The 26010-nt window shown below is 37.3% G+C and overlaps 1 pseudogene; it reads left to right on the forward strand.

Moving 5' to 3' along the window:
* The first annotated feature begins 1485 nt into the window (after nucleotides 1-1485).
* Nucleotides 1486-25291, forward strand: LOC111301953 (protein IQ-DOMAIN 10-like; annotated as a pseudogene).
* Nucleotides 25292-26010: the final 719 nt, after the last annotated feature.

Raw genomic sequence — 26010 nt, forward strand, 5'->3', positions numbered from 1 at the left:
TTTTAATTTGATTTATCAAACTTTGAGTTTACCTTCCTCAGAGTGTGTGTGTGTATATATATATATATATATTTGATTAATCATATTTTTAAACTTATAAAAATTTATATATAAGTTTAGACCTTTTTTTTTCATTTTAATATATATATATATAATATTTAAAAAATTTGACATTTTACCCTATTTTTAATAACAAACTTATCTCTACTTTGTTGTTCCATACTACATCTCTCCATGTTCTTTAAACCATATTTCTACGATATGCAAGTAATATTTATTACAGCATAAGCATAAATTCAGATTTAAGCTTTTTTCAATTTGACTAGGTTTCATGTTCTATGCAATGATTCCTACGTTCAAACATGAGTCCAGGATTCCTTGAGAACAGCTTAGTCTTGGTATTGGCCCACCTCCTAATTACACCCAACATCATCAGGGTCCAATTGGCACTCTTTACAAACATAGAATGTTTGCTTTCCCACTTACAATAACCAACATACACTGAGGGCCAATGATAAAATGCTTCCTGTCAGTGAGAAAAGTGCCCCATAAACTGTCAGGGCTAACCTATTTAGCCCTATTCTCGTTTGAATCATGAAAAGAGGTTCCTTAATCTCTTAAGCCAATCAGCTAATGACCATGTAACTCGAAAGTACCTATCATCTTAAATTAATAAATTTTAATTCTTTCACTTGAAGGAGAAAGTTGCTATCCATATTGTATTCCATCAAATTGATCAAAAGAAAAAGAAAAAAAAAAAACTTAATTGGTCAAGCTGGATCAGAAAAAAGGGGAAAAGAAAAGTCTAGTTGGTCAAGTTTAATCTCTTCAAGTCTCCCATTCTAACCTTCCCAGCCTCTCCGCTTTAAGTAGTGTTATCCCATTTTTATTAAATATTAAATTTTTTGTAATTTCAAATTTAAGTTGGATTCCCTCGCCTATTGTCAATTGATAAATTGTATAGTTTGTTTATTGGATTGAAAAAAATTAGAAAAGATTGCTACCAAAAACTGTTTAATTAACAAATAATATCTCCCTTTTTTAAGGAAATGAGATTGATTGTGAAATTGTAGGTTTGATCTTGACATTTAAAAAAAACTTACCACTCTACTGGTACTCTTGCCACTTTTCATGTACTCTTAACATTTATAGACGCTCTAAACAGAATCTGACAAGTTGTTTTGAGACAATTGATGAGCATCTTGATAGTGTGGTCTTTCACCTTCTGAACTGAAAGCATTGATTATACGAATCCATTTTGAAGAGATAGATTGGATAAGGATCATGCTATTGAGAAAAGTAATGGCGGATTTTGATACCTCCCTTGACTCTCTTGTTCAATAGGAAAATTTTGCTAAAGTTATCAAAAAGTGGATTCAAGAGGCAAAGGAAACCGGGGTTGACCTGATTCTGGTACATTTAAGTTTATTGACAGATTTTGTCAGGTAAGTTGTGTATTGATGACTTCTCTAGAGATTATAACTTACAAAGACTGACTTCCTTAAATTGTTTTGCTGCAAACCAAGAGAGGATATGATCTGTTGGGGTCTGAGGAACAAAATGTTGAGGTTGTTGAGGGTGTTGAAAACCCTCGGTGGATCTGCTTCAAAGCAGTACTTATGTTACTTCTGGGCACCATTATTTCAGCAGTGCTTTTATAGACCGGAAAGTCTCATGCTTTTGTCTTATAAAAAGTATCTCACAAGTATGAGTTTAAATCTCTATTTATATATCATAATAGATTCTCCAACATTCTGATGTAGGATTAAGGTGTTACACAAAGTATCTACAAGAGCTCTCAATCTCATTGGCCCTCCCCTTCCTTAAATTTCTCACTCTCTTATTAATCTATTTCTTTTTTATTTATTCTTTTAATTGTGTGTGAACATACTATTCAATGTTTTTCTATTCAGAGCATGCTTCGGCTTCCTTTTAAAATAAAATGTTTCTCTATTCAGAGCATGTTGCAGCCTGTACATCGTTCTTGTTTCTGTAATTCTTCGTCACTAATTTGCTGTCAGACCCCATCAAAACAGGTGCACTCGGCTAATGAAAAATCAAATGGTGGTGAAGGGGGTCATGATTCTACTGAAGAGGCAAGGAGTCCAGCAACTGGTCTTCCTGGACTGGCAATGGTAGAGATAGTTGCTATTCGAATTCAAAAGGCTTTTCGGGCGTAAAGGGTATAATAATGGATCTCCATGTTATTCATATCAACATCAAAAATGCATTTAACCTGTATTATAATTTATGAGGCAGTTATATCCAGGTACATCTTTTTGCAACAATTATTTCCCAACAACCTTAGCATATATTTGAAGTTGATGCTTGAATGGACCAAAACTTCACATTTATCTCTAATCTACATACATCTAAGAAGAGCAGAATTGCTAACTTTGTCCCTTCTCTGTATAAGAAAATGAGACTCATCTACCATTTTTTCTTTGTAATTTCTAGGAAACAAGCAACAACATTATGTTTAGCCACATAATGAGAAACAATGACTTGTTTTAGTCTAGCTAGTCTATTATTCCAAGTTAACTTTATACTATATGGGAGTAAAAGACAAGACCGATAGCCTTTTTTTCTTTTTTTGGTACAAAGGAGGTTGCAGCCTGGAAGTAGAGAAAGAAATTACAGGTGTTGGGATTTGAACCCTAAATCTACTAGATATCTCCTCTTAAGGATGATTGCATCAATAGTTTTCAATTTTACTTCTGTCATTCACATGATAAAATGAGAGACTACGTATTTTTCCCTAAAACAAGGTAATTGAAGGATGATACAGTAGTTTTTCAAGCTTTTTTTTTTTTCATTGAATATTTGGATGGTTTTGTAGATGAATAAATGCAAATATAGATCATATTCATAGAGTGGTAGATTCTGTTGGATCCATTAAAATTAGGTTAGTACAAATTAATAACGATAATTTATGAAAGCATACTCTTATTTGGGGGCAACCCACAAGAATAAATAAATGTCATTGCCTTTGGTTTAGATTGAACAAATCAATCCAAAGTGTTAGGTTTTTCATTAATGCAACTAACCATTAGGCTCATAATTAATTTAAATCTTCACTGCCATAATTTATTTGGATGGCATAAACTAAAAATTATAACGCAAATTGTAAATTACTAGAAGCATTTCTAAAAGGGAACTTGGAAAAGAAAGACAACAGTTTTCCTTATACCATTAACAATTTTCAAGCTCACATGCTTTTTATACATGCATACATAAAATACATACATACATACATACATACATATATACATAATGTATAGATTCCGATATTGTTCTTAATAATCCCTATCATCTCTGCTACCTAATGATTTATCCTTTTATTACATATTCTCGAGCAAGAAAATCAGTTCATCGGTTGAGAGATGCCGGTAGATTCAATATATTGATTCAAGGACATACAGTCAAAAAGCAAACATCAAGCACACTAAGCTATTTAAATTCCTGGTGCAATGCACAATCTCAAATCAAAACCTGGAGACTATGTATGGTTACAGAAGGTAGGCTTAAGCAAAAGAAATTGGAAAATCAGTTGAAACTTGAGGCTAAGCTTCATGAACTAGAGATGCCTACTTAATTGTTGGGGAAGGAGGTCAGTTTTCTAAAATTAAATTATTGACTCATAAGAAATAACTAATTTTGGGTAATTGTAAATAAATTACTCTACATACCTATTAAACTTAATCAGCCTTTTAATAGGTTTACAAGATAACTAACGGAGAAAAAAACTCAAACAATTAACATATAATGGGAAAGTGGAAAAAATGGCTGAATATTAGGAATCACTTAACCACGTTTAACAACTATTACCAACTAATCCTAAAAACCAACATCTATAACAACTGTCGTAACGTCTAGATCCGGGGATCTATCGCTAGACATTGACTTAAGGGAGTCGCCACCAATCTTTTTTATCTAGGTGCGATTGGCCACCTAAGGAATTTGCCCTTTTAGGGAACACCTAAGCTTAAGGGTCCCTAAAAGAATAGGTTCGGGTCTGCTTAACCAGAACAGAGTTCGGGAGTTCGGTTACGTGTGAGGAAGGTTATAGCACCCTCACAACGCCCATCAAAAGATGGTACCAGCTTGAATTTGTGTTATCCAAAAGCCTTAAAATTTTACCAAGTAGTTAGTTGTTGAAAATTATTCTCAATTGACTCTAATACTTTTAGCAGAAAATTGAGAAAATTCCCTCACCTCAAGAGTATGCAAGAAAAACTACTGTTTCACTTGCAGAAGCTCCGTCGTCGGATTATTTAAAGAAAAATCAAGATCAACCAATTAATTAATTATCGAAAATTATTCTCAATTGACTCTAATACTTTTAGCAGAAAATTGAGAAAAATTCCCCCACCTCAGGAGTATGCAAGAAAAACTACTGTTTCACTTGCAGAGGCTCCGTCGTCGGATTAATTAAAGAAAAAAAAAATCAAAATCAGCCAAGTAATTAATTATCGGAAATTATTCTCAATTGACTCTAATACTTTTAGCAGAAAATTGAGAAAATTCCCTCACCTCAGGAGTATGCAAGAAAAACTACTGTTTTTACTTGTAGAGGCTCCGTCGTCGGATTATTTAAAGAAAAATCAAGATCAACCAATTAATTAATTATCGAAAATTATTCTCAATTGACTCTAATACTTTTAGCAGAAAATTGAGAAAATTCCCTCACCTCAGGAGTATGCAAGAAAAACTACTGTTTTTACTTGTAGAGGCTCCGTCGTCGGATTAATTAAAGAAAAAAGAAAAAAAAAATCAAGATCAAAATCAAAGTCAAATAAAAAAAAATTCAAAAAAAAAAAATCAAAAAAAAAAAAAAAAAAAAAAAACCTGGAGCGGCTCGGATCGCGGCTCGGCTTGGTGCGGCTCGGCTCGGCTCGGCTCGGCTCGGAGGGGCTGAAACGCGCGGGTCAGAAAGCGGGTCGACGCTTCGGGTCGGGTCGGGTTCGGCAAAACGCGCGGATCCTCTTATTAACTTAAAGCCAAAACGACGTCGTTTTGGGAGGGTATAAAAGGCACCTTCCTCCGTTTTTCAGCAGACCGTTCCTCCCCTCTCTCTCTCTTCTTCCCTTCTTCTCTGCCTTCTCTCTAGAATTTGAAGAACGCCGGTGCCGGATTCTGGAAAATTCGCCGGAATCTGGGAATTTCGCCGGAAATTGGCCGGATGGTCGCCGGTTTCTGGGATTCTCCGCCGGAAACTGGGTCTGTCGCCGGAAACTTCAAAGTTCGCCGGAATTGTCGCCGGAAAATTCAAAAGTCGCCGGAATTTTCGCCGGAATCTGGAATTTCCCAGAAATTTCCAGAAAATTTTTTCGCCAAATTTTTCTAAAAAATTTTTCTCACTGCCAGAACACTCCTAAACTTTTCCTTAGCTCTCTAAACACCCCTATTCTCTCAATCAGTAGCTTTTGCTTCTGTTTTCTCTGTTTCTTGACTGTTCCAGGGGGGTCCCTTTTATAGGGATTGATCAGGAGTTTCTGATCAATCCCAATTCCTCTTTGGACGGGAATTCAGTCTTTGAATCCAATTGGACTCTTCTGATTGAATTCCCCTTCAGAGTGGGAGTCTTCAACTTTGAATCCTAGCCCTCCAAAATAAAAATTAAAATAAAATTAAAAAAAAAATCTAGATAATTGGAAAGATAAATCAAAAGATAAAAAATTTTCAAATAATATCTGAAAATCAGAAAAAATCAGAACAGATAATTAAAAAAAAAAGATAAGAATAATAATATAATAATAATAAATATATAACTATATACATATAAATCTATTCTAATGAAAAAAAAAATATATATATATATATATACATATATTAATACATAATAATAAATAATAAAATACACAAGAGAGAGAAAAAAAATAAAATAAAAATAAAAAATAAAAAATACGGGTAAAAATTCAATTGGGCCTTGCCCATTTGGGCCAGGCCCAAATGATCTGGGTCAGGCCCAATTGATCCGGGTCAGGCCCAATTGATCCGGGCCCGGACCTGATTGGGTGTCTACAGCTGCCCCTCTTTGCGTATTTTCTGTGAAACAGAAATTGCGCAAAGACGTAGACACCCAGTCAAGACCCGACTCGACTTTTTTTTTTTTTTTTAGCTCCTCTTGACAGAGGCTCTACGACTTTGAAAAATAAATTGCTCCTCTAAACAGAGGCACCACGACTTTGGAAAGATAAATTGCTCCTCTAAACAGAGGCAACGAACTTTGGAAAGTAAATTGCTCCTCTAAACAGAGGCAACGAACTTTGGAAAGTAAATTGCTCCTCTCAACAGAGGTACCACGACTTTGGAAAGTAAATTGCTCCTCTCAACAGAGGTACCACGACTTTGGAAAAATAAATTGCTCCTCTAAACAGAGGTACCACGACTTTGAAAAGTAAATTGCTCCTCTCAACAGAGGCAACGAACTTTGGAAAGTAAATACTCCTAGACAATCATGTCCGAAGGAGTTGAAAGTTGTGTTTGAAGGGATTTCAGGAGATTATGCCCAAAGGTCTTATAAATCAACCCTGATACCAAGAGACATCCTATTTCGAGGATTAGGAACTTACCTGACAAGTTTCTTCTCAAACTTGCAAAGTTTTTTCATATCTGTCTTTTCCATGTGGGATGTTGGAACACCCCTGCTTCTTGAATTTGTACACTATACTTTCCTGAAAGTAGTGTATGCTATGCAATGTGCATGATTTTCAATGCATGCTATGCAAATGTTGGCAATTAATTCCTGTTCAATGTATGGTACTCAAGTTTCTCAAGCTCTTTTTTTTCTTGGGTGTCAAGCCCTTTGATTCCTCAAGGATCCAATTGCACTGCTCTTCTAAGATCGAACCAGTGTAGCTCTCAATTGTCTCTTCCACTCACATTCTTCTTGTAAGAAATCTCTTCCTAGATTCAATTTCCTAATTAGGAACTGAACATGTCGATTCTGCCTTTCTCACTCTTGACTCATTCAATGTAATGTAAAAATCTTTCCTGTGGTTATTCATTCATCAATCATTATTTCAAATTCAAAAAGTAAGAATGCATTTGCACATTTCTTCAATGGTGGGGTATTAAGAAGAAAAGAATCTGAATGTTGAGAAACAGTCATAAGAAAAAAGACACAAAGAATGGAATAGAATGTCTCTTATTAGCAAAATGTTGGCAAACTTTGGTCAAGAAAGAATTACAAGGATAGGTATGGGGACAAAGCCCAAAATGAACAATCAGATAATCATGATAACACATCTCAAAGTCTTTTATGAAAACTCAACCCTCTGATGTATTTAACAACTTGGAACTCTTCCGAACTTGCTAGCCCCTATATCAGCAGACTTTTAAATTCGATGCCGTATCCTCCTTATCTAAGCTGCCTTTTCAGGTTTTCAACTTAGACAACCCCCTATGACTCAAACCGCCCTTTTTGGGTTTTCGCCTTGAGTCCTCCTTTTTCATTCACTTTTTCTTTTTTTCCATTTTTTTTTCATTTTTCATCATTTTTCATTTTTTCCATTTTTTATATTTTTTTATTTTTTTGTATTTTTTTTCAAGCATAGTATTTCTTCACAGCATCAGAATTTACAGGATGGGGTAAATCGTTTCCATCCATCTCAGTCAGTATCAATGCTCCACCCGAAAAAGCCCGTTTCACCACATACGGCCCTTCCCAATTCGGAGTCCATTTTCCTCTACTATCGTGCTGGATTGGGAGAATTCTTTTCAAAACCAACTCTCCTTCTCGAAAGCAACGAGGCCGAGTCTTCTTATCATGAGCCCTCATCATTCTTCTTTGGTATAACTGACCATGGCACAGTGCAGTCAATCTCTTCTCTTCTATGAAATTTAACTGCTCATAACGTTCACGAATCCATTCGGCTTCTTCTAACTCAACTTCTTTTAAAACTCTCAAAGAGGGGATCTCTACTTCCACTGGTAGTACAGCTTCCATCCCATAAACCAAAGAAAATGGGGTTGCCCCAGTAGAGGTGCGAACTGACGTTCGGTATGCATGCAATGCGAATGGTAACTTCTCATGCCAATCTTTGTAAGTCTCGGTCATTTTTTCCAAAATCCTCTTTATGTTCTTATTGGCTGCCTCAACTGCCCCATACATTTTTGGACTGTATGGTGCCGAGTTATGATGCTTGATCTTATATTGAGCACATATTTCTTGCATCATCTTGCTATTTAGATTCTTGGCATTGTCTGAAATGATTTTCTCCGGAAGCCCATATCTACAGATAATCTCCTTTTTTATGAACTTGCAAACCACGGAGTGTGTCACGTTTGCATATGAAGCTGCTTCTACCCATTTTGTGAAGTAATCTATCATCACAAAAATGAATCTGTGCCTGTTAGAAGCCTTTGGGGTGATTGGACCAATGACATCCATGCCCCACATTGAAAATGGCCATGGTGGTGCCATAACATGTAAAGCAGACGGCGGAGCATGAATCTTATCAGCATATATCTGGCATTTATGGCATTTACGAGCATAATCAATGCAATCATTCTCCATCGTTAACCAGTAATATCCCGCTCTCATAATCTGTCTTGCCATCATATGTCCACTAGTATGTGCCCCACATATTCCATCATGCACCTCTTCAATGATTTTTTTCGCTTCAGTCTCATTTACACACCTCAATAGTACTTGATCCTTGCTTCTTTTGTAAAGGATATCCCCATCCAGGAAAAAGCTCATAGCCAATCTTCGGATGACCCTTTTATCATTTTCTGTTGCATGAACTGGATACTGCTGATCCTTGACATATTGTAAGATGTCATAATACCAGGGTTTTCCATCTTCTTCCCCCTCTACATTAGAACAATACGCTGGTATATCCTTAACATCTAACTTGATGGGCTGAATGTCGGTGTCATCATTAATTCGAATCATTGCAGCCAGAGTAGCCAATGCATCAGCAATCACATTTTCTTCTCGAGGTAAGTGATCGAACTGGACATCTTCAAATTGTTTCGTCAACTCTAGAATATACTTATGATACGGAACGAGTTTTGAATCTCTCGTCTCCCATTCCCGTTTCAACTGGTATATAACTAGAGCTGAGTCTCCAAATACTTTCAGTACTTTCACTCTTCTTTCTATAGCAGCTTGCAGGCCCATGACACATGCCTCATACTCAGCGATGTTATTTGTGCAATTAAAATTTAACCTCGCTGTTACAGGATAGTATTGTTCTTCTGGAGAAATCAAAATTGCCCCAATTCCATGCCCCAAGGCGTTAGCAGCTCCATCAAAGTACATTCTCCAACATCTTTCCATATGCTCCCTTTCCTCCAGTCGGGAAATAGTCATTAAGTCTTCGTCAGGGAATTCCAGCTTCATCGGCTCATACTCTTCAGTAGCACGATCTGCAAGAAATTCTGCTATAGCGCCTCCTTTTATTGCTTTTTGGCTCACATATATAATGTCATATTCTGAGAGCATTACTTGCCATCTAGCGATTCTTCCTGACAAAGAAGGCTTCTCGAAGATATACTTAATTGGATCCAATTTTGCTATGAGCCACGTAGTGTGATAAAGCATATACTGTCTGAGTCTTTTGGCAGTCCACGCTAATGCACAACACATTTTCTCCAATGAAGAATACTTGGATTCATATTCCGTGAATTTTTTACTCAGATAGTAAGTAGCTCTCTCCTTTCGGCTAGCTTCATCTTGCTGCCCCAGCACACATCCCATTGAATTTTCATTTACAGTTAGGTACAGAATTAAAGGTCTTCCTGGAACAGGTGGCACCAATATTGGAGGGTTCGATAAATACTGCTTAATTTTATCAAATGCCTCTTGACATTCTTCGTTCCATTTCCCAGGATTATTCTTACGGAGAAGCTTAAATATGGGATCACATTTGTAAGTAAGCTGAGAGATAAACCGAGAGATGTAGTTCAATCTCCCCAGAAAACCTCGAACTTCTCTTGGCGTGCTGGGAGGTGACAAATTTTGGATGGCCTGTATCTTATCGGGATCAACTTCAATTCCTCTTTCACTGACCACAAAGCCTAGCAACTTCCCTGACTTTACCCCAAAGGTGCACTTGGCTGGGTTTAATTTGAGCTGAAATTTCCTTAACCTCTCAAATAACTTTCTGAGGCTAGTAACATGATCTTCACCCTCACAAGACTTTGCAATCATATCGTCTACATACACCTCAATCTCTTTATGCATCATGTCATGAAAGAGTGTTACCATAGCCCTTTGATATGTTGCCCCAGCATTCTTTAACCCAAAAGGCATGACTTTGTAGCAGAAAGTTCCCCACATGGTCACAAAAGTAGTCTTTTCCATATCATCTGTAGCCATTTTTATCTGATTATACCCCGAGAAACCATCCATAAAGGAAAAAATCGAATGCTTAGCTGTGTTATCTACCAGTGTGTCGATATGAGGTAAAGGAAAGTTATCCTTTGGGCTAGCCTTATTCAAATCCCGATAGTCTACACACATTCGTACTTTTCCATCTTTCTTAGGAACTGGGACTATATTGGCTACCCATTCTGGATACTTGGCCACTTGCAGAAAACCTGCATCAAATTGTTTCTTCACCTCCTCTTTAATCTTTAGCAGCATTTCGGGCTTCATCCGTCTCAGTTTCTGTTGAACGGGCTTACATTCTGACTTTAGGGGCAATCTGTGCTCCACTATCTCTGTGCTCAGTCCTGGCATATCCTGGTAAGACCAAGCGAATATATCTATAAATTCTTGAAGTAGGTCTGCCAACCGTCGCCTATCTCCAGATGGAAGTGAAGTGCCCATTCTAACCTCTTTCTTATTTTCTTCATCTCCCAGATTCACTAAGTCCACTACCTCCTGATAAGGCTCAATTGGCTTATTCTCTTGTTCAATCATCCTCATTAGGTCCGGAGACATAACATATTCTTCAGAATTCTCTTCATTGTCAAGTTCATCAGTATTAATTGAATTCTCAAAGTTAACCTCTTGATGGTTATCATGATTATCTTCTTGTTCATTTAAAGACCTGAAATTGAATGAAATGGGATATGTTGGCAAGATGTGTTTGAAAGGTGAAAATAATGAAGGCATGAGAAGAAATAAATGTAAATGCATCCTCCCTATTTTTTATTAAAAATAATAAATGATGAATGGCCCAAACAAAAGGATCACCCCATAGCCTTGGGCAAAAGCTATTGAGATGTTACAATTACATTGAATCAAAATCAAAAGTCAGAGGCATTTCAATGGCACTCCAATTGTTCAGCTCATAGTCTTGTGGACAAAGGCGAACCCATTCTTCTTTGTTGAGCCCCACTTCATCTTCAACAGCATTAATGGCTAACTGGGCAAAGTCCTCTTCCACACTTTTCTTTGCATCTGGGTTCATAAATCCTCCAGGTCTGAAGGTTTCGTACAATTGTGGGATAAACATCAGTCTTGCTGTCTTTCTTGATGGCCTTCTTTTGACTTCCCACTCTGCCATCTCGTATCCTAAGCCTGCCCTGTCGCTATTGTCCGCTATTGTCGGAGGTTCTTTAATTCCCTGCAAATTTTTGCCTAGCCCAAGTCCTGGACACCAGCCTTTGTTGATGACTTGGCTCACCACTATCTTTGAAAAAGGCTGACTTTGAAATCCTTCACCTACAGTATTGACCAATTCAAAAGATCGATAGGAGCACTCCAATGCTTCTTCGGCAGCCTCTACATATGGAGTGTTCAATGGTTGGGTCACTAGCATGTCTTCCTCCCCAACTACCACTACTAATTGACCTTTCACATTGAATTTGATCTTTTGATGCAAAGTAGAGGGTACAGCTCCTGCCATGTGAATCCATGGCCTTCCTAACAGACAACTGTAGGATGGAGAGATATCCATCACTTGAAATGTTATATTGAAGGTGCACGGCCCAATTTGTAAGGGCATCTCAATATCCCCCAGGACTTCTTTTCTGGTTCCATCAAAGGCTCTCACAATCATCTGACTATCTCGCATATGAGAATAATCGATGGGTAGCCTTGCCAAAGTTGACATAGGCATGACATTGATGGCAGAACCATTATCGATAAGGACTTTAGCTATGATATGGCTCTGGCACTTTACTGTGATATGCAAGGCCTTAGCATTTCTCTTTCCCTCCAAAGAAATCTCATCATCACTGAATGAAATGTGATTTGGCATGACTAAGTTTCCAGCCAAGTGATTCACATATTCGACAGACACGTTATGTGCCACGTATGCCTGATTCAACACTTTCAGTAAGGCATTTCGATGTGGCTCTGAATTCAGCAACAGTGATAACAATGAGATTCGAGCTGGCATTTTATTCAACTGTTCCACAACTGAATATTCACTATGTTTTACCAGCTTCAGGAATTCACAAACCTCCCTTTCTGATACTGGCTTTGGCTGATCTTCTTCAGGCTCTATCTCTGGATTATTTCGTCTTTCTCCTTCTTTAGCCTTCTCTCTTCTAGCCTTCTCTAGCATTTCTGGGGTGTAACATCTCCCACTTCGAGTAATGCCTCCTACACCAGTAATGTTAGAAGCATCGGCTTTGGAGACCTCTTCTTTTTGCCCCTGCACTACAGCGTCACATCCATATCTCCAGGGTACAGCTTTATCATCTTTGTATGGGAAAGGAGTTGGGACTTTAAAAGTTACCGGCCTAGGGAGGAGCTTGTCTATGACTGATTTTGGTTTGTTTCCACACCGAATTGTCACTGGTTTGGGAAACAGCTTTTCAGGCCTATCATTCATGCACACCTCAGCATTCTTCAAGCTTTTTTTTTTTTCGTAGACCTCTATCTGATGTGAATTCAGGAGTTTTTGCACCTCTCGGTGAAATTGTTTACAGGTCTCAATGGAGTGGCCTCTTGCCCCACTATGATACTTACAACTAGTACCAGCTATATATGCTCCATGATAGCTGTGTGGACTTACCAGTTGCATCATGTCTGCCTTTCGTAAGACATCAAACAACTGATCGAGAGGTGTCTTAATATCTACCACTTCTTTCTTCACATGGCGCTCATGCTCTTCACCTATAACATTCACATTATGATTTGGCAAAGGATTGCCACTAACATTTGGTGCAGTCATCCCTCCAGTATCAAAGCAAATCATCCCATCCTTAATCAATCGTTGCACTTTTATATTCAGGGTAGTGCAATTTTCGGTGGAGTGACCAGCAATCCCATAATGGTAGTCACAGTGGGCAGTGGGATCATACCACTTAGGGTAAGGTGGCTTGAGGGGTTCCAATTTACTTGGAGCAATCAAATGATTGTTGTAGAGCTCCTTGTATAATTCCGTATAGGTCATGGGAATAGGGTCAAAAATAGGTCTTTCGCGAGTGGTTCGTTGCTCCCGCGAGCCACCAGCAGGGTTAGTTGGGCGAATTTGTGGTTTTGGGGTGGGTTGAATGTTAGAACTGTACATGGTATTTTGGGGTCTATGAGAGGTTTGATAGGTTTGGGGGTATGGTGGTTGGTATGGGTGAAAAGAAGTGTTATTTACAGTGGGGTGATAGGGCAGATATTCTGGTGGGGGGTAGGGCGAATAACCCCTAAGTTGCTGTCTATCAAAGCTCACAGCCTGAGCTTCAGTTTCTTTTTTCTTTGGGATTCTTTTGCTAGATGCTTCATTCCCTTCTAGCTTGCCATTCTTGATGGCACTTTCAATGATTTCTCCTGAAATTACCATATCGGTAAAATTCTTTGTTGCATTCCCTATCATCTTTTCATAATAGGGAGGTTTTAAAGTGCTAACAAATAGCACTGTAGTTTCTTTCTCGGTCAGAGGAGGCTGTACCTGAGAAGCAATATCTCTCCACCTCTGGGCATACTCTTTAAAAGATTCGTTTGTCTTTTTCTCCAGATTCTGTAAAGACAAACGATCTGGAGCCAAATCGATGATATGTCGGTATTGACTGATAAAGTCATGCGCCATATCGCTCCAAGAGCGAATGCGAGTCCTGTCCAGTTGAACATACCATCTGGCCGCAGAACCAGTAAGACTGTCTTGAAAAACATGCATCAAGAGTTTCTCATCCTGTGCATGAGCTGCCATCTTCCTGCAATACATGGTGATATGGGTTTTGGGGCACTTTGTACCATCATATTTTTCAAATTTTGGTACCTTGAACTTATGGGGGATAACCACATCAGGAACTAGGCAGAGCCCCGCAGCATCAACTGACTCATAGAAGCTAAATCCTTCCACGGCCCTTAGCCTTTGCTCTAGCATGCTAATCTTGGAACTCTCCTCGGCTTCCACTCTCATCTTTTCCTTCTCCTTCTCTTTTAAATCATCTAGATCAGGAATTGGTTCTACTGCCTTTTCAGTGAAGACAGGATTTATATAACTGTTATACTGCCCTGGGTTGAAAGTTGATGGCATTCCAGGATATGTTGGATATGCGAAATGTTGTGGTGGGACCTCTTGGGCAGACGGAGCTTGAGGCGGGCCAAAACCTGGAGGGTACAAAGGGTCAGCCACTTCTTGCTGGCTTGTACTTCCTTCAACTCCTTTTCCTTTGTTCATGTTATTTAGAGCCTCCAGAATCTTGCTTAGCTCACTTTCAATCTTCTCCTGAGCTTTTTCTAGCTTTTCGAATCTATGAGAATTTTCCTGCTCCATTTGCCTTGCTCTGGATCTTGTGTTGAAACGATGGGCAGGGTTTTCGCTAGATGGAGCTATCCTTGGGACCTTGAGTACCATACCTCAGAATTAGTAACTTTGCATGATTATCACATGGTTAAAGTGTAATGAATGAGAATGCAATGAATGAAAAATGCATGTATGCAGAGAACATTTGCCTTAAAACGGTATTCAACTAAAAAAATTTCATTTATTCCAAAAAACTTTGATCTACATTGAGTTTATCCCTCTAGAATTATAGCCATAAAATTATTTGATCTGTTCATATTGGGCTTTGGCTTCTTCTATGAAGTTCAACAGACGCTGTCCATGTTCTCCTACTGGGGCCACCACTTGTCTTAATGCTTCTGCCTCTTCCACCATCTCTTTTGCCTTACATACCCCTTTATGGATCTGGGTTGTTAAGTGCTCAATGTATTTCTGCCTCCCTAGGTTCTCTCTTTTACCACACCAGACTTGGTATGATAATTCTCTATGTTCTCTAACCAATGCAGCAATGTGGTCTCCTTGTTCATCCAACCTTTGACTTAGCCCGCTCAAATAACTGTTTAGCATGTTAATTTCTGCCTGTGCTTCAGTACTTTCTTCTTCTAATTCGGAATACTCTTGCTTCAGTCTTGTGTTTTCCTCAGTCAGCTCAACAATGGTTATCCCTTTGGCCCTTTCTCTCACACATAGCCTCTTATGCTCCTGGTGTAACCTTGCTAGATCTTCAGTAGCTGCATCACGTTCTCTAGCAATCTTATGAACTTTAACTTCATAATTTTCAGCTCTACCTTTCCACTGGGCTTTTTCTTCTTGAAGTTCTTGAATCTCTTTCTTTAACTTGATCTTTTCAAATTCAAACTCTTTTGTTGCCAGCTCTAACTCTGATGGTATCTCTTCAAGCTTTTCTTCTGTCGGTGGTTGAGAGACTTCATAAGTGAATACCATTTCCTGTCTTCTCTTTGTTCTCCAAACCAAGTAACCTGGAGTGACTTTTTCAGTGAATGGTCCAGGACTCACTCTTTGGGGATTTTTCCATGCTTTGATCATCCCATTCATCCTCTGAAATGCTTTAGGCTCACTATAAGAGAAATCTAACTGATGAAGCCCATAAGTCATAGGAATAAACTGTTCTCCCCCTAATTGTCTCCTCACTAAGAGCGGTGCATAATTCGTCACTCCCCATAAACCCAGAAGTGGAACCACTGTACTATCTCCACATTGGTATAACATAGGCTCTCGATTCATCCATGGGACTAACCATCTCACTCTGGCACCTTCCAACTTTTGCAAGAAAGTTATCCATTCTTGTTTAGACTTCTGCTTTGACCACCCACTTTCACAGAACTCTTTGATCGGAAAGCGATTACGGATATAAATCTTCGAGAAAGCACCATTTCCATGTTCGAAATGGCTTTTCATCCACACATACAATAACTGTATGCATCCTATGAAGCGCCCTCCATTCCGACGACAATAACTCAAGGATCTGATAGTCTCTGCTAATATCACCGTTGAGGGATTACAGCCATTGATCACACTCTCGAAGAAATCAACTACCTCTATCTCAATATGTCCCAAAACCTTTGGAAAGATTACCAGTCCGTATATAGCCAAGGCAAATATGTCCAACCCCCGTTCTTCATTGGCATGTTGCATCAGAAACTCATGAAAGAACTTCTAAGGTAGGCAGACCTGTTCCTGTTTCTTCTTTGTATGAGAATCCACAACTTCCTTGTTTATCCCCATGAGTTGAGCCAGACTTTTACGAAATCCTGACTTATGCTTTTTGACATATATCTTGTCAGGAGTCTTGAGATACAAACCCAACAAGACCGAATATTCTTCTATGGTGGGAGTCATATCAACTTCATTAAAGATGAAACACCTGTATGTAGGATCCCAGAATTGTGTTGCAGCTCTAATTAGTTGATCATCAACAGCCACTGCTAGAAGGTGTGCTATATGCCCATGTTTCTGACAAAACTGCTCTTGTCTTGACGGACTCATCTTCTTCCAGATGTCAACCAAATCTTCTAAATTGTTCTGTTTGAGGAGGATAGATGTTTCTTGAGACAGAGTAGACTCATACCCAATTGGCAAGCAATCTCCCATCTTCAGTTGGGTCTTTTCTGACAAGGCCCTTACCTCATTAGGTGTCCCACAGGGTGCTAATACTGATGAAGAACAAACTAGGCGTTCATTGGTGTCCATGAAAAAAAATTTGTTGAAGACCGTTTTTCAGGCAAATGTTCTTTATGCAACTTTATGATGTGCACATGAACCAATGCTAAAGAAAAAAAAAAAAAAGGTTAGTATACCCAGAAAAAGAATAAATAACTAAATAAATTTAAACATCACACAAAGTAAAAAGGATGAATCCTATGCTTTTGGTCAATTCTAACAGGGAAGGGTGATGGCTCTATCTATGGGTTAGGCACTCTTAAAGTTCACTATATGCGGTTTTAGGGTCAAAGTCTAAAGGTTCCCAAATTGCTCCTTACATCCTTGTCCATCACAGACTAGTAAGGCACCCTAATCCTCACCCATTACAGGCTACAAGCGGAAAAGGTTCAATTTGAGTGGGAGTATTTCGCTAGCCACTGCGGAGGTATTAGACCTCACGAAAGCAATAGGTACTTTACTCCCTCCTAGAGGGACAGAGCTCGGGTGTAGAGCTCATGTTATGCACATGCCCATGAATGACATAATTAACAAGGTAAATAAAACATGAATGAATAATACACATATATACAACAAGGTTCAATTTCATTTGGCTTTTGGATAACACAAATTATTTGCTGGCCTGACTCTCAAGGTCCCCAGCGAAGTCGCCAAGCTGTCGTAACGTCTAGATCCGGGGATCTATCGCTAGACATTGACTTAAGGGAGTCGCCACCAATCTTTTTTATCTAGGTGCGATTGGCCACCTAAGGAATCTGCCCTTTTAGGGAACACCTAAGCTTAAGGGTCCCTAAAAGAATAGGTTCGGGTCTGCTTAACCAGAACAGAGTTCGGGAGTTCGGTTACGTGTGAGGAAGGTTATAGCACCCTCACAACGCCCATCAAAAGATGGTACCAGCTTGAATTTGTGTTATCCAAAAGCCTTAAAATTTTACCAAGTAGTTAGTTGTTGAAAATTATTCTCAATTGACTCTAATACTTTTAGCAGAAAATTGAGAAAATTTCCTCACCTCAAGAGTATGCAAGAAAAACTACTGTTTCACTTGCAGAAGCTCCGTCGTCGGATTATTTAAAGAAAAATCAAGATCAACCAATTAATTAATTATCGAAAATTATTCTCAATTGACTCTAATACTTTTAGCAGAAAATTGAGAAAAATTCCCCCACCTCAGGAGTATGCAAGAAAAACTACTGTTTCACTTGCAGAGGCTCCGTCGTCGGATTAATTAAAGAAAAAAAAAATCAAAATCAGCCAAGTAATTAATTATCGGAAATTATTCTCAATTGACTCTAATACTTTTAGCAGAAAATTGAGAAAATTCCCTCACCTCAGGAGTATGCAAGAAAAACTACTGTTTTTACTTGTAGAGGCTCCGTCGTCGGATTATTTAAAGAAAAATCAAGATCAACTAATTAATTAATTATCGAAAATTATTCTCAATTGACTCTAATACTTTTAGCAGAAAATTGAGAAAATTCCCTCACCTCAGGAGTATGCAAGAAAAACTACTGTTTTTACTTGTAGAGGCTCCGTCGTCGGATTAATTAAAGAAAAAAGAAAAAAAAAATCAAGATCAAAATCAAAGTCAAATAAAAAAAAATTCAAAAAAAAAAAAATCAAAAAAAAAAAAAAAAAAAAAACCTGGAGCGGCTCGGATCGCGGCTCGGCTTGGTGCGGCTCGGCTCGGCTCGGCTCGGCTCGGAGGGGCTGAAACGCGCGGGTCAGAAAGCGGGTCGACGCTTCGGGTCGGGTCGGGTTCGGCAAAACGCGCGGATCCTCTTATTAACTTAAAGCCAAAACGACGTCGTTTTGGGAGGGTATAAAAGGCACCTTCCTCCGTTTTTCAGCAGACCGTTCCTCCCCTCTCTCTCTCTTCTTCCCTTCTTCTCTGCCTTCTCTCTAGAATTTGAAGAACGCCGGTGCCGGATTCTGGAAAATTCGCCGGAATCTGGGAATTTCGCCGGAAATTGGCCGGATGGTCGTCGGTTTCTGGGATTCTCCGCCGGAAACTGGGTCTGTCGCCGGAAACTTCAAAGTTCGCCGGAATTGTCACCGGAAAATTCAAAAGTCGCCGGAATTTTCGCCGGAATCTGGAATTTCCCAGAAATTTCCAGAAAATTTTTTCGCCAAATTTTTCTAAAAATTTTTTCTCACTGCCAGAACACTCCTAAACTTTTCCTTAGCTCTTTAAACACCCCTATTCTCTCAATCAGTAGCTTTTGCTTCTGTTTTCTCTGTTTCTTGACTGTTCCAGGGGGGTCCCTTTTATAGGGATTGATCAGGAGTTTCTGATCAATCCCAATTCCTCTTTGGACGGGAATTCAGTCTTTGAATCCAATTGGACTCTTCTGATTGAATTCCCCTTCAGAGTGGGAGTCTTCAACTTTGAATCCTAGCCCTCCAAAATAAAAATTAAAATAAAATTAAAAAAAAAATCTAGATAATTGGAAAGATAAATCAAAAGATAAAAAATTTTCAAATAATATCTGAAAATTAGAAAAAATCAGAACAGATAATTAAAAAAAAAAGATAAGAATAATAATATAATAATAATAAATATATAACTATATACATATAAATCTATTCTAATGAAAAAAAATATATATATATATATATATATACATATATTAATACATAATAATAAATAATAAAATACACAAGAGAGAGAAAAAAAATAAAATAAAAATAAAAAATAAAAAATACGGGTAAAAATTCAATTGGGCCTTGCCCATTTGGGCCAGGCCCAAATGATCTGGGTCAGGCCCAATTGATCCGGGTCAGGCCCAATTGATCCGGGCCCGGACCTGATTGGGTGTCTACAACAACTATATCCTAAAAACTAGGACTTTGAACCCAAAAGTGAACTCAATTTTGAATTACTCTTCAACACTCCCCTTTGATTCAAAATCACATACTCTAAAACGTAATTTGAAGTAGAAAAATTTCTCTTTTGAAAGTGCTTTAGTGAGAAGATCTACTAGCTACTCGTCCATTCCACAATGTTCTTTTTTGATTATGCCATCTACAACTAAGTCACAAATAAAATGAAAGTGAATGTCAATATGCTTTGTTCTACCATGAAATGCTGGATTATTTGTCATAACAATTGCTGACTTGTTGTCACAAAACAGCTTAGTTGCTTTATCTTAAACCTGACAAAGATCTGCAAGAAGTCTTCTAATCCAAATTGCTTGACAATTGCAGAAGTTGCTGCTATATACTTAGCTTTTGAAGATGATAAAGCTATTGTAACTTGTTTCTTTGAACTCCATGTGATGGCACCTTATCCAAGAGTGAAAACACTTGCTGAAGTACTCTTTTTATCATCTAATGAACTTGTCCAATCACTATCAATGAATCCATATAACCTAAAGTTTGTAATTTGCTAATATCAAATCCCAAAATCACTAGTTCCAACAATATAACGTAAGACTCTTTTTGCTGCTCAAAGATGATGTTTTGTGAGACTTTGCATGAACCTGGATATTACATTAACAGAAAATGCAATATCTAGTATAGTATGGGTCAAATAAATCAAACCTTCTACTAAGCATCTAAAGGTCTTTGCATCAGCTTTTTTTGAACCATTTTCAAGTTTTAACTTCTTATTCATGTTCATTGGTGTAGCAGTTGGATTGCAATTGAGCAAATTAAATCTTTAAGTAGATTTATTGCATACTTTCTTTGTGAAATGAAAATTTCATCTTTGCCTTGCTTCACCTTAAGCCTTAAAAAATAATGCAACAGACCCATGTCTAACATTTCAAATTCCTTCATCATGTTAGCTTTAAATTCAGTAACAAGAGAATCACATAAGCCCATATAAATAATATCATCAACATAAAGGCAAAAAATTATAAGATCATATTTTCTTTTCTTCTTCACATAAAGAATAGGCTCATTCTCACTTCTTGTAAAGCCATTATGATAAAAATAGCTATCAGTCTTACTATACCATGCCCGTGGTGCTTGCTTTAGCCCGTAAAGTGCTTTCTTTAGCTTGTGCACCTTTGTCTCATTGCCTTTGATCACAAAGCCTTCAGGTTGACTGACATACACCTCTTCTTTCAAGTCTCTATTTAAAAAGGTAGACTTGACATCAAATTGATAAGCAGGCCAATGAAGTTGTGCAACCAAGGCTATAATAATTCTCACCATTTCAAATCGAGTAACTGAAGAAAAATTTTCTTCAAAATCAATATGTTGTTGCTGTGAATATCTTTTCACCACCAACTGGCCTTTGTGCTTTTATATGGTTCCATTAGCATGGTATTTAGTTTTGAACACCTATTTGAGGCCAATTGCATTCTTGTCTTTAGGTAGATCTACCATCTCACATGTTTCATATTTTTGGATTGCCATCATCTCTTCTTGCATTGCTTTCTGCCATTCTTCTTGATTTGCTGCTTCTTCAAAAGTTGTCGAATCTAAAACAAAGAGCAAATTGACAAGTTTCATAAATCTCTTTCAAAGATCTAAACTTTTTTGAAGGTGTTTCATCTAATAATTCTTTCAAAGAAGGTGAACTGCTGTATTGTGAAGTTGGAAGTGAGGAGTGAGATGAGGAAATCGATGAATAAGAACTGCCTAGAGAGTTCGTGGGGCTTGATTCAATATCTTTATTTACTACATTTTCACTTGGATTCTCACTTTCACTTGGAATCATAATTTGAGTTGTCTTGTTAATGCCATTTCACTCTCAACTTTTATCTTCATCAAAGATCACATTTTTACTAATAATCACCTTGTCACTAAAAGGATTATATAGACGATATACTTTGGATTGAATGCAATATCCCATAAAAATGCATTTTTCAAAATTTATCTTAAGTTTGTGATGAATCTGAGAATTAACTATGCAACACAACCAAAAATTCTTAAGTGGCTTACCGTTAGCCTTGTACCTTTTCAAGCTTCATAAGGTGTCTGATTGAGGATTGCTTTTGTAGGAGAAAGATTCAACAAGTAAATAACAATTGCCACAGCTTTGGCCTAAAAATGATTAAATAGTCCTTTCATTTGTAACAAGCTTCTGGTCATTTCCATAATAGTACGATTCTTTCTTTCAGCTACATCATTTGGCTATGGAGTATAGGGAGCAGTCAATTCCCTGTGAATTCTATTTTTATCATAAAAAAGGTTAAACTCATTGATAAAAATTTTCCTGCTCGATCAGTGCAAAAAGTCTTTATGAAAGCTCCATTTTGCTTTTCCACAAGAGCCTTGAATTTTTTAAAACTCTCAAAAGTCTATGACTTATTGGTTAGAAAATAAACCCAACTTATGTGACTACAATCATCAGTAAAGAGCAAAAAATACTTACTCTCACCAAGTGATGTAGTTCTCATAGGCCCACATAGATTGGCACGTATCAATTCAAGGCATTCAGAGGCTCTCCATGATTGTCCACTTGGAAACTACTTTCTTGCTTGTCTCTTATAAATACACCCTTCACATAAATTAAGAGATCTAATTTAAGGCAATCTAAGAACCATACCTTTTTTTCTTAGTAACTGTAAGCCTTTGATATTGAGATGTCCATATCGTAGATGCCATAATTTTGATTCATCCTTCATACTAGCAATAAGAGCTTACTTTTTTAAGTTAGAAATTCTAAGTGGAAACATCTTATTTTTTGTCATATGCACATTCACCATAGGTTGCCCAAATTTATCTTTGATCACACATACTTCATTTTCAAATACAATTGCACTTTCATCAGCCACTAGTTGTCCAACACTTAACAAACTATGTGCCAAATTAAGAACAAAGAACACATCAGAAAGTAATTTTATTTTATCATTGCTTTCCTCCATTGTAATGGTAGCTTTTCTTTCAACTTGCATCTGCTTGTTATCTTGAGTCTGACTTGTAACTTTTGTGACTTATCAAGATCCTTAAACAGTGATCTATTAGGGGTCATATGGTTCGAGCACCCACTATCCACAAACCAAACATCATTTGGAACTTCATTAGTAGGTAAATGGGTCATGAATAACTTACTCTCTTTACTTTTTTCCTCCACATAACTCACTTGGTTCCAACAATTTGCCTTTACATGCCCAAATTTCTTGCAATTGTAACTCTGGACAGTGATATTGTTCCTTTTTTGCTCACCAACAAACTACCTCTCTTGTTTATCCAAATGACCTCTTCTTCTACCTTTGTCACATTCTCTTCCACGAAAGCTTCCTTTGCCACATCTTTTGCCAATAGATACTTCCTTTCTAGTTTTTTCCCTTTTTACTTGAAATGCCTTTTCATCAGTCTTCTCTTGTGATTTGTTCAACCTTACCTCATAAGCTTGCAAAAAACCCATCAATTCATTAAAGGAAAAAATAGACAAATCCTTACACTCTTCTATTACAGCAACTATATGATCAAGCTTTAGAGTTAGGCTTCATAAAACTTTGGAAACAACAATCTCATCAATAATCTTATCAATACAAGATCTTAGTTGAGTAACAATAGAAACTACTCTAGAAAGAAAATCTTGCACTATTTCCTTACTCATCATCATCAAAGTTTCAAACTCATGCCAGAGAGTTTGGAGTTTCACAACTTTTGAAAAGCCTTAAAACTCTTTCTGCAAGGTTTTCAAGCTTCCTTTAAAGTGTTGGTTGCTATAATCTTAGAGAAAAATGTCTCATGAACTACTTGTTGAATGATAAATAGGGCTTTAGAATCGTTTTTCTTGTTGTCTTTCAGCCATCCTTCATCATTGTCATTCTTACCGTTTCGAGTCTCTACAAAATCTCAAAGATCTTCAGATTTGAAGAGTGTTTTCACCTTAATGCTCCAGAAGTTGTAATGTTTTTCATCGAACGCTAGAATGAGAGGTTGGGCTACATTTGAACTATCATTTATTACCATCGTTGATAATTCAGTGGATACAAAAAATGGGTAAGGATCATAAGCCTTTGATGCTAAAGATTTGTTAGGAAAGGAGGTAAGCTTTCTAAAATTAAATCACTAACTCACAAGAAACAACTAATTTTGGCTAATTGTAAATAAATTACTTTTCATGCCTATTAAACCTAATCAGCTTTTTAATAGGCTTCCAAGATAACTAACAAAAAAAAAAAAAAACTCAAACAGTTAACATATAATGGGAAAGTGGAGAAAGTGATTGAATATTAGGAATCACTCAACCATGTTTAACAACTACTACCAACTAATCCTAAAAATCAATGTCTACTACCAACTATATCCTAAAACTAGGACTTTGAGCCCAAATGTGAACTCAATTTTGAGTCATTCTTCAATATTAATGACTATTACTTACTTGCTTACTTACATCTAATTATTTGGTAAAGCAGTGGTACCAGTAAATTACAATGTTATTTAAATAGGCCTTTACATATCTCCATATCTACAAAGAAGAAAAAAAAAAAAAACATTTCCTCTAGTTAACTTGAACTATGAAGACTTGGTAATAGAAGTTAAGTAAAATGCAAAAACATTTCTATTTCTATATGGGAATATAGGTATAGACTAAAACTCTTACCTATGAACCATAAAATTTTTTGGGTCAAAGTGAAAAATATCTCATTTTTGTTTGTTGAGAGTCTCCTCTTGATCCCGTGGATGGGAACGGGTCTCACAAAGACGAAGCTACATGAGATGTTTTTTCAACCAATTTTGGTGTGAAAGCTTTAATTTATGGCATCTGCAAGTTAGGATTATGTTGTTTTTAGGGGTCAATATTCACTGCATGGAACAAACTAACTGCTATTCTTAGGTTTTTCTTTGCGTTGGCTCCATAGGAGTAGCTATAAAGTGTATAGAAAATTAAATAAACAAGTAACCTCTTAATAAGTTGAGTCATTAACATGCAAATTGCATCAATCTTTTTACATTAATGGAGAGTTAGGCCCTGTGAGTCAGCCCGAGCAATTGAGGTTTGTATCTGATTCTTACATATCAAGCCGTTCATATAGATTAGAGTGGCTTACAGGTAGAATGGTGTGGAGGCTCTGAAACCATGGAGGAAATTCTTTCCAGAATTCAACAGAGAGAAGAAGCAACAGTTAAACGCGAAAGAGCCATGGCTTATGCCTTCTCTCATCTGGTTAGGAAACGTGAAGTTCAAGCCTGATACTTGGATAATTTGATGTTATGTTGGGAATTAAAATCAATTGTGTTGATTTTCAGCGCAGGGAAAATGCAACCCAGTATCGCATGTTCTGGGCAAAGAAAACCGGGGTTGGAGCTGGATGGAGAGATGGATAGCCGCGAGGCCAGGATTTATTCTCAGCCCATCCACCCAAGGAAAACTCATGCCGGGCAGGCAAGCAAAACAGAGAAAGATATGACATTTCCAATATGACGGTTCCAACCTTTGTGAAACCTGCATTGCCAAAAGGGAAAGTAGCTCCAAAAGTAAAAGAAGTTGCCCCAACCGATGGCTAAAGCTAAAGGAGCTATAATCATACAAAGCTCATCTTGGTAAAGATGATGGGTGATAGTTAAGCAAATAATTGGAGTGATTCAATATGATTTTTTTTTTCTGCATGTGTGGATTTGCGATGCATTTGTACAAAACATACAGGTTTTGTTGCCTTGAGAAATTTGAGGACAAAACACAAAAAAAAAAAAACAAAGTTGTCCTTTTTTTGTTCAAGAAATCTGTCAATGTACATAATTGTTGTAATAAGCAAGAAACCAAAGCCTACAAATCTTAGTACAATTATGTACTTCGCCCATAGTAAGCTATCCAATCTTTAACCTCTATTTCATGGGTATTTTACATGGTTGACTTGACGCAGGGATAAAGTGTTGAACACATGTACATCAAGCTTTTTACGATTTTTTACTTTAATTTTGAAGATCTAAATATCATACTCATATAGATTTGAAGTGTCCGGCATTTTGAATACCAGATGTGATCCATGAAAGTAAAGAGTCCATGTGACATAAGTTACTACTTTAATTAACGAAATGTAGTACATTTTTCCAATCCTACGTTAAAGCACAAAACCCGGAAATTTTGTTTTCGTCCATGGTAATACCAAAAGACAAAGCCTTAGAGCAGCAACGAAAAGTAGGCAAATTTTTTTGTTATCTTAATATTTCTAGAATCACATAATGCTCCGACTCATTTTTCCATCATGCATTAATTATCATACAAATAATTCATTGTTACATTGCATTATTGTTCGAATTTTCCAGGCAAATATGTAAACGTTCTCCTTTCAA

The sequence above is a fragment of the Durio zibethinus genome, chromosome 15 (assembly GCF_047325235.1).
Source record: "Durio zibethinus cultivar Kanyao isolate XHJ-2024 chromosome 15, ASM4732523v1, whole genome shotgun sequence".
Classification (NCBI taxonomy): Eukaryota; Viridiplantae; Streptophyta; class Magnoliopsida; order Malvales; family Malvaceae; genus Durio; species Durio zibethinus.